Below are 11,220 nucleotides of genomic sequence, written 5' to 3' on the forward strand. Positions count from 1 at the left end.
GTGTTTATCAATCCCATGGTTCTTTCTGGAATGGATATAAAAAATGTTTCAAAATTGAGACGATGAACAATAAAAATAAAGAAACAACAAGTGACCTTTATCAAAAGACCTTAACAAGAAGTGAAGAAATACGAAATGCTGGATACAATTTAGTGGATATGTGGGAATGTGATTGGCTTAACTCAGCAGAGAATAAAAATCTTAAAAAATTGAAACAGTTACCTAAAATTGTTGAATCATTGAATCCAAGAGATGTTTTTCATGATGCCTAAACAAATGCAACAAAATTAAGAGTTAAAGCTGATGGTGTTAGCACAAAAATAAGACATGATGATGTATGCAGCCTTTATCCAGCTGTGAAATATGATTATTATCCTGAGCGACATGAAAGAAAATTTTATAGGCCAACATATTATCCTAAAAATGATATGGATTTATAAAATGCAAAGTATTGGCGGCTAGAGGAGTGTATCATCCTGTTTTGCCTGTACGTATACAAATCGATAAAAATGAAAAACTGCCGTTTCCTTTGTGTCAAGTGGGCAGAAGAACAAATAAGTAAATGGAATTACAGCGATGAAGAAAGTTTTATTGGAACTTGGGTAACAAATTAAGTAAAACTGGCTGTAGAAATGGGGTATACGATTTTAGGTGCCTGTGAAATATGACATTTTAGAGATAAAAGTGACATGTTTCTTAAAAATTTTGTGAAAGATTTTCTGAAAATAAAACTCGAAAGAAGTCTGCATAATTTTGAAAGTGACAAAGAGTATACCAAAACAGTTAAAGAGAAATTGGATATTAACTTGGGTTGTGATAGAATAAAGGAAAATCCTGGAATGCGAGCTGTACCTAAAACATGTCTTAATTCATTATGGGTAAAATTTGGGCAAAGACAAAACATAAGGAAAACTGAGTATGTCACAGATTTACAGCAATGATTATGAGATACTACTGGATGATCGACTACATAATTTGGATATCAATTTCATTACTGAGCACAAGGTACAATGGAGGTACATTCTCAAGGGTTATTATGTGGTAAACAATGCAGCTACAAACATCTAAATTGTTGCATTCACTATATCAAATGCAAAGCTTAAATTGTATGATAGGTTAAATAAACTAGGACGAAATGTTATATATTCTGACACTGATTCTGTAGTACACAGTTGATGATGGCAAAGTCAATTTAGAGAAAGGTTGTATGTTGGGTGAATGGAAAGATGAGTTTGCAGATAATAAAAGGATTACAAATTGAGCTTTGACTGGACCAAAGAGTTATTATTATGAGAAAAACGATGAAAGTTCTATGTTGAAAGTGAAATGATTCACATTAAATTACCAGAAATTCAAAGGTTGAATGGCCAATCTATGATAAGGCTAAAAGAGAGTGAAGTGAAAGAAAAGATGCAGTTAGAGTACAATCAGATAGCTAGAGATGAGTGGGTGTAGAAAATTAAATTACAGTGCCTTATGGATATTAAAAACTGAATAATGTATCTATATCTTCTAATGTGAAGGAAAAATTTATACAACATTCCTGATACAGAGTGAATTAGTTAGTTGCCTTCTGTTGTATTCTCTGATATCTAACTTGCTGGTTATAGAGTGAAAAACTTTAAAAGAATGAGTATACATTAATATTATTTTTTTATTTTTTTGTTAAATTATTTATAGGTAAATTACAATTTGTTATTACATTTATAGTCATAAAAAAGGTAGAATCTGAGTTTTCTGTTTCCTCCGTCATATTTCTATACCACTTATTTTTACGTCATCATGGTTACACCTTCTCAAATGGCCTATAGTTAAAGATCGTTCAAAATATTCGTTGAAAATAATAGATTCAATTTGTCTCCCTTGCAGTTTATTATGTGTATCGACAAAAATGTCAAATTCAAATTCATCCCATACATTAGTTGTATTTATAAAATTAAAATTTTAAAAGATTATTAAAATTTTATTCTATATAAATGGAGCTGATTCCACCGACATCAAATACATCTACTACTGTTGTCTCTGCTCCAGAATCATCTATCATGAATATATTTGAATTTATTAACCACAGTCAGCTTAATTTGGACTCTTGGTTTAAAGATATTTGGGTTCAGTTATTTGAAGAAAAGAATGTATTGATTACAGATGATTAAAATAATATTCCATATACAGAGATAAAACACAGTAATCCAACTGCTTTAGAGTACAAATCTATTGGGAAAAAATGAATAAATTGAAACCAAATAATTTTGTTCAAAAGAAATGGCTTTTATTAACATTTAAAAATTTGAAAGAATCTGTAATGAACTGTAGAAGAAATATTTGTTGATTATCTAAAATACACAGCATCTGTTAAAGAACAACAATAAAAGAGATAGAGCTAGAAGAATAGCAAAAAGAATGCCTTCACTTAATAGATGGAATATCTGATGTAGTAGAGATGAAGAAAGAGCATATTATTTACACTACCAGATCTAAGCAATGTGCCAAGAAAAACTATTTCAAAGTTCCAGAATGAGATTTTCACTCTGCAGTGGAGTGTGCGCTCATGTGAAACTTCCTGGCAGATTTTAACTGTGTACCAGACTGAGACTCGAACTTGGAACTTCTCCCTTATTTCAAAGTTGTTGGTGTATTATCTGAAAATAATCTTTCAGGAAGATTATCCAGTTATAAAGTGCAAGACTTGAAGACGATAAAATATTTTGTCAGAAAATACAAATGTACAGATTACAAGTTAGTAGAGAATATGGTTAACACTTATTTTGGTGTACACAAGGTAAACAAAAGAAAAGAAATTTACAACAACGTGTCTTATGTTGTTGAGAAATCATGTGGCCAATCAAATGATATTGTTGATGAAATAAATGAGAAGAGAAAAATATTTATGAAGAAATTTTGAATATGTCTGCTATATAATTTTAGCTTATCAAATACATATTTTTATTCTATATAAATGGAGCCGATTTTAGAACTTGTTAATAACAAGCTTGCATACAATGGTAAGCAGGCATCCATGATTATTTATGAAAAAATAATCCATGGTTTAAAGGAAAATAAAATGCTGAAATTTTAGAATATGGCAATCCCCAACAACCCATCACAATAAATGTTGGTGAATATCATCATATTCATTAGAAAATTTATTAAATCAAGGAGTGCTATCCAATAGCACACCTTTTAATATGCAGCCAAACACAATATTCATTAATGAATTTGACCTTTATTCTCTTACTTTATCTTGTATAAAAGAAGAAGCAAACAAATTGAACATTGGGTTGCTCATGAAGTTTTACCATCAATTAGGAAACAATGGTCAATATAAACAACAAAATGAAATTATTTATTTAAAAATAAAGTTGAAAGTATGAGAAATATGTTAAATATTGCCAGAGACATAATTCAAGAGAAAAATGAAATTATTGACAATCATGGCACTCCTCTAACTGTTAATCAAGACAAACACAGTAAATTTCTTTTAATAAACAAAAACATATGCATGAATATCTGTATTGTGTTATAAGAACTCAAAATTGTTCTGTAAATTCTAGAATGAATGAATTACCAGCATATTATCCAGAAACAGAAATAACTTTCAGAATCACAAAGCCAAACTTAATAAATTTATGTAATTAGTGAACGAAAGATTACCGTAATTTCTGAAGGAAATAATTTTGATACGAGTTTTAATGAAGATATTCTTATAAGAGAAATAATGAGCACTAAAATTGACCATTAAATAATTACTTTATTTTTATCAATTCAACTGCTGTTTGAATTATCAAATCCTAACCATTTAACATACACTTTATCTCCTTTTGTCTCAAAAATTCTTCAACATGATATGCATCTGGATATTTTGTTCTCTGTAGCTCTTGTTCATAAAAACTTCTTTCAATACCTTTCAATTTGTGTTTGACTGGAATAGAATGAATAACAGATTCAAATTCAAAAATTTTTGTTGACTAGTTGGCTATGTATCCTTTTTCAAAAAGTCCTTTAAGGATACAGGGTACTTTTCTGGCTCAATATTATGTAAATTTTTGTTGACCAGTTGGCTGTGTATCCTTTTTCAAAAAGTCTTTTAAGGATACAGGGTACATTTCTGGCTCAATATTATGTAAAAATCAACACCTATTTCTTTCAAGCACTATTCATAATCTATATGTTTTACAGATTTGTTGTTGATATCAGGTAATGGAGTATACTTTCTAAACAAATTAGAAGTATTCTGATGTAATTCTTCATGTTTTCATGGTGATCTGTTGACATCTTTGATACTCGGGAATCCAACCGGATATCTCGCACGATATTTCAACAGTGTGCCTCACTGTCTTCTGCAGTCGCGGGTGTTCCGACTGCCGTCCGCGCCCGTTTTGGCCGCCCTCAACGGTAGTGGTCGTCATCTTAGGTGTGTCAGACGTGATCTGAGATGTTGGGTACTCTGTCTCATGACCTTACTATGATTTCCACTTCTGTTTCGTGCTGGGCACTACATAATAATGTGTTCCGTCTGCGGTCCGTGCCCGCCAGACGCGGCTACATTGGCCCTCTCTGGCGCCGGTGTTCCGACCGCGCCCAGCCTGGCCGTCTTCTGAAGTCGAGTTCATGATCTGGTGTGTGTCAAATCTGGCCTCTAATGTCCGAGTCCTTGTCTCACGGCTGTTCTCTCGGTCTCCACTTCTATTTCTTGTAGAATCTTCGAGTGTCCTGCGTTGAGTTTTCACAAGCTCAAGCGCTGGATTCCAGGCAGTGCTGATTTGGTATTCTGAGTCATGGTTGATTAGATTATCTGTGACCTTAATCTCAATGGCCTCTTTAATGGCACTGTCCCAAAATCTTGGGGTCTGTGTCACAATCTTGGTGTCACTGTAATCCATTGAATGACCAAGTCCCAGACAATGCTTTGCTATGGCTGATTTACTTGCCTGTCTGAGTCTGGTATGTCTCTGGTGTTCTTTACACCTGATGTCCACAGTTCTGGAGGTGTGGCCAATGTATCCCACACCGGCATGGTATGTTGTAAATACCTGGCTTGCATAGCCCCAGGTCATCTTTTACATTCCCCAGTATAGCCCCAATTTTAGTGGGTGGCCAAAATACGCTCTTGATGTCATATTTCTGGAGAATCTTGCTGATTTTGGCAGAGATATGTCCAGCGTATGGCAGGTATGCCATCTTCTTTGCCTCTTCTGGTTCTTCTTTTGGATCCTTTGGCTGACTGACAGGTTCAAGTGCCTTCTGGATACCTCTAGAGGAGTGGGTGACTCGGGATACCAAATCAGCACGGCCTAGAATCCAGCGCCTCAATGCAGGACACTCCGAGATTCTACAAGAAATAGAACTGGAGACTGAGAGAACTGCCATGAGACAAAGTGTCGGACATTAGAGACCAGATTTGACACACCCCCGATCATGAAATCGACTTCAGAAGACGGCCAGGCCGAACGCGGCCGGCGGTCGGAACGCCGGCGCCCAGAGAGGGGCAATGTAGCCACAAACGTTGAGGACGGGATAAACGGGCGCGGACGGCAGTCGGAACTTCCCTGACTGGAGGGGTCCATTGAAGCCGAGTCTGGCGGGCGTGGACCACAGACGGAACACTCGACTCGGCGCGGACCGATTACGAAACGCCCAGCTCCTTCCAGGCATAAATACTGGACTCGATCGACCCAAGGACCAGTCTCAGGTAGCACCTGAAGAAGACAGCAAGGCATGCTGTTGTAATATCGTGCGGGAATGATGCGAATGTCCAGCTGGATTCCTGAATATCCGGGATGTCAAATTAGAAGTATTTCGAATATTTCTGAACCTGATTAGGGTTATTAAAGATTACAAAGAAATTGATGCAATTTTTTTCCATAATGCTTCTTCAAATTGAGGTACCATTTAATCCAATGTTATACATTTGAAGGAGACCAAATTCTTACCAGATATGCATGACATGATGGCTGAGGTGAAAGGCCTCTTTAACTCCACCTATTACGTATATTACAAGGATAATTAAATATTACATCTCACATTTCAATTTTTCTAATTTTTCCTAATAAAAACGTTATTTTTTCTATAATTTAGTTGATACTGCAATAAAGCTTATGTACATTACATAAATATCGACTATTGCAAAAAATTAAGGAAATGCTTTATGAACTTTAGGAAATATTTGTATGTGAATTCTGAAAAATACAACTTGCAGAAAATTGCGAATGAAGATATGAGTCCAATTAAACTGACTCAGAACATTCCTGAAGCATAGTCTTTATCTTGCAGCATTTCTTCATCTTCAAGCTTCCTCTTCACATTCCTTTTAGTACTTCTTCCCTCTTTGGTAACTTGAAGAGCGAATCTGTAAAGCTTCATGCACCTACTGTCTGTCACACGCAAGCAATTGATCTTCCATATTGGAACCATATTTTATGCTTAAATTTCTCAGGACTTGCAACCTTCATATCACTCCATCATTGAAACATATCACTGCATATAGTACGCCAACTATAATGTACTTAGTCCTACAAAAACGTTCTTGGGTAATCTTTCCCATATGCAGTGGTTGAAACTTTTGTTTGTATTCTGAGTGTCCACATAAAGAGATTTACTAACCAAAATAAGGTCATTCATGTATCTAAAAATTTGTTTTATTTCATTCATAGCAGGCTAGGAAGAGAATGCTTATGATATTACATCTGACGACTTGCTTTTGCTTTTTGGTAACCACACCAAGAATCTGCTCCTTTAGGCTAAAGTCCATGAACAGGGTGGTCATCTGTGGACAACTTATGAAAGTAGATGGCCCATACAGTTTTTCTCATTGCTGTAACTTCATTCAGAGGTGCATTTCGTCGAATGGCTAGTCTATAATGACTCTGAAGAAGGTCTTCTGAAGAAAGTCTATTTCAGTTTCTGTCAATCTGCATTGGCCAGAGACAGATGTTCCTTGAGGCAGGAACTTTCCTTTTATTTCTCTTGATAGCTTCCTCAATCTAGCACCCATTCTCTATTGCACATGTCCACAACATTCCAGTTTTGTTACCAAGGTATCATCATAAACATTGAATTCATTAATTTTATTGAAAGCCTTAGCCCATCACCCAGGTACTTTCTACATCTGACATTATATACAAAAATTTCAGTCACCAGGAGGCATGCCATGTGGAAGCTTCTTTCCTGGGGAACTGATACAAAGAATACTTTCAACAGTGTGGCTTGCTTTGTTTGTGAACCAGTTACCAGGGAATTTCCTTTTGTTGAATTTCTTGATGTGTGGCATAGTTTTTATTTATTGCACACTAAAGAATATCTACTTCCATAAATATTTATAGCACTTGGGCAACAAACATTCAGTAACACCAGAAGAAACTCCTTTAGTAAACAAATGTAAATACCACTAAAGATAATCATTTACAGACAGTAGAAACCTGCACTGTAGCCAACATATACAATGTATCATAGGTGTAATCGCTGGAAACAGAAAGTTCACAGTTCTTTTGGAAATAACACTGGTTTTTGTAACAGAAATAAAGGAGGTGGGGTGGCATATGTGACTGTAACTCTAAAATTTCGTTTATATAGGTAATTTTTCATTTGAAATGCTATAATGTATATATGAATGTAATCAGGGAAGACTATAGAATTTAATAAAGTCATAAAAATTCGATTTTTCTACCATTTATAAGTACCCCATATCCATAAATTTACTAATTCTTATTTTTTCTCCATTTCTTTAAATTTTGGAGATGCTAGACCCATATTCCAGGTAGGCCTCAAATTTTTCTCATTAACTTCAATTGGTTTCATTTTTATAGTCGAATGTTTTGTGTTATTATATTCATCAACTAAATTGTTAACCCAGTGAACCCACTTATAATGTCCTTAAAGAACAAATTTAAAAAAAAAAAACATATTTTCTTTTAAGTGTTCTGTTAAATAATTCAACAACAAATGCTTTTAATTCACTAAAAGTTGAACAATGATTAATGTTATATTTCTTCATCAGTTCTTTAAATTATTTATTGTAGAGTTCTTTGCCATTATATGTTTGTAAATTTTTGGCTTTCTAGTGACGGAAATTTTTTCAAAAGCAACAACAACATTCTTACATGTTTTACCTTTAAGTGGAATAGCCCAAGCAAATTTAGAAAAGATATTGCTAACACTTAATAAAAGATTTATATCCCTGATTTCTCTTTCAAATTCATTTCAGTTTGCTGGACTCCATTTCGACTAGATCGGCTTCCCATAGATCATCAATACCATGAGAAATTATACTTCCTCATTTAAAATTTTTGTCATCAGTTTATATAATTCATTAATGATTTTTTCACGATTGTTAGAGGTGAGAGATTTCCTCACCCCTACACTTACAAAATTTTTTAAGCAATTTATGCTTTTTGCTTTTACATACTTTACAAAGACCATCAATTCTTTGTCTTCAGTTTTTAGCTGTTAACCTGTGAGGATTACCCATTTATATAGAATAAAAAAATTTAATGAGATTTAAATTATTTCATCAAATATAATTAACTTTACATCAACTGTAAGAGTTTTAACAGAATCTTTTAATCTGAATTGAGAAAATTTGATTTGTTTACAATTATTGATTGATTACTATTATTTATTTGGTATAGTTTATCAACCACCCATACAGTGATATCACACTCATCAGATTTTAAATCTCTGCTTATATTCTTACCAACAATTAACTATTTTAAGTCCAAAATCGTATATGGAAGTATGCATTTTTTGTTAACTTCCAGTCATAAAACAAAATTCAATAATTTGTTTATCGTATACATTGGCTTTAAGATTTACCTTATGTAAGTATGGAGTTAAATCTGTTTTGTGAAATAATCTGAAAAAGCATTCTCTACTTCTTTTCTTGTAAAGTAATTTGACAGACCGATTTTACTGTCATAATTATTCAACTGTGTTAGAATAATAGAATATTCACGTTCTGTAACATTTGATAACTCATTCTGTAAATAATGTTTGTTCACTACTTCCTTAGCATCAATTGGGTCACTTACATTCGACATTCTTCTACCCTTAAAGACAATATAGCCTCTAGTTACTTTAAAAATGGCAAAAATTCTTTATGAAATTCTTTAATTGGATTATTTATTTTTGCATCTATTAAGGATATAAAATCTGTGATTAATGATTCAAATTTTGAAATTAATTGATTACCATTTTTTGGCTCTGATGACTGAAAATCCTTAAAGAGTTTATTTCCAAAAATGTCCATTTAATAAAATCAGAATGTCACTAAACTTGTAATTTCAATGCAAATACACACAAATGACCACAAATTACTTTATAAAAATTATGTACTCTCTCAGCATTGTAGTACAGATATTTTTTCCCAAATAATTAACTAGTTTAATTGGTATATTACCACCAAATGAATCAAAAACAAATTTTATGTCTTTAATTTTATGATAACAAATTCAGTGAGAACCAACATGATCAGATGTATCTAAATTAACTATTACAGTTTCTTATTCTCTAGGATGGCTTGTTATTTCATCAAGCATAAGGACAACACAAAAGTGTTTGGTTTTTAATTGTTTAACTAATTCTTCTATATCAGAATTACTTAATGCAGTTGGATAGAAATCGATTACTTTTTTGTAAACTTTTTTCTAGATCCTGCACCTTTCTTTTCCATTGCTTGATTATGCCTTTTTTTGTTCTTCTAATTCTGCATCAGATTTTTTCTTGTTCATTACTACATTTGCAATTGCTGCAGATCCAGCAGCAAGTGAACCAATAGTTGCTAGATATGGTAATGCAGCTAAGAGTAATGGAAGAAATCCATCTTCCTGTTTTGTTAATCCAGCGCCTTCTTTGTTTTTTGTTATGTTGTTGTTGTTGTGGTCTTCAGTCCTGAGACTGGTTTGATGCAGCTCTCCATGCTACTCTATCCTGTGCAAGCTTCTTCATCTCCCAGTACTTACTGCAACCTACATCCTTCTGAATCTGCTTAGTGTATTCATCTCTTGGTCTCCCCCTACGATTTTTACCCTCCACACTGCCCTCCAACACTAAATTGGTGATCCCTTGATGCCTCAGAACATGTCCTACCAACCGATCCCTTCTTCTAGTCAAGTTGTGCCACAAACTTCTCTTCTCCCCAATCCTATTCAATACTTCCTCATTAGTTATGTGATCTACCCATCTAATCTTCAGCATTCTTCTGTAGCACCACATTTCGAAAGCTTCTATTGTCTTCTTGTCCAAACTATTTACCGTCCATGTTTCACTTCCATACAAGGCTACACTCCATACAAATACTTTCAGAAATGACTTCCTGACACTTAAATCTATACTCGATGTTAACAGATTTCTCTTCTTCAGAAACGCTTTCCTTGCCATTGCCAGTCTACATTTTATATCCTCTCTACTTCGACCATCATCAGTTATTTTGCTCCCCAAATAGCAAAACTCCTTTACAACTTTAAGTGTCTCATTTCCTAATCTAATACCCTCAACATCACCCGACTTAATTCGACTACATTCCATTATTCTCGTTTTGCTTTTGTTGAGGTTCATCTTACATCCTCCCTTCAAGACACCATCCATTCCGTTCAGTTGCTCTTCCAAGTCCTTTGCTGTCTCTGACAGAATTACAATGTCATCGGCGAACCTCAAAGTTTTTATTTCTTCTGCATGGATTTTAAGACCTACTCCGAATTTTTCTTTTGTTTCCTTTACTGCTTGCTCAATATACAGATTGAATAACATCGGGGAGAGGCTACAACCCTGTCTTACTCCCTTCCCAACCACTGCTTCCCTTTCATGTCCCTCGACTCTTATAACTGCCATCTGGTTTCTGTACAAATTGTAAGTAACCTTTCGCTCCCGGTATTTTACCCCTGCCACCTTCACAATTTGAAAGAGAGTATTCCAGTCAACATTGTCAAAAGCTTTCTCTAAGTCTACAAATGCTAGAAACGTAGGTTTGCCTTTCCTTAATCTTTCTTCTAAGATAAGTCGTAAGGTCAGTATTGCCTCACGTGTTCCAGTATTTCTACGGAATCCAAACTGATCTTCCCCGAGGTCGGCTTCTACTAGTTTTTCCATTCGTCTGTAAAGAATTCGTGTTAGTATTTTGCAGCTGTGGCTTATTAAACAGATTGTTCGGTAATTTTCACTTGTGTCAACACCTGCTTTCTTTGGGATTGGAATTATTATATTCTTCTTGAAGTCTGAGGGTATTTCGCC

The sequence above is a fragment of the Schistocerca cancellata genome, unplaced genomic scaffold (genome assembly GCF_023864275.1).
Source record: "Schistocerca cancellata isolate TAMUIC-IGC-003103 unplaced genomic scaffold, iqSchCanc2.1 HiC_scaffold_1143, whole genome shotgun sequence".
In the NCBI taxonomy this organism is placed as follows: domain Eukaryota; kingdom Metazoa; phylum Arthropoda; class Insecta; order Orthoptera; family Acrididae; genus Schistocerca; species Schistocerca cancellata.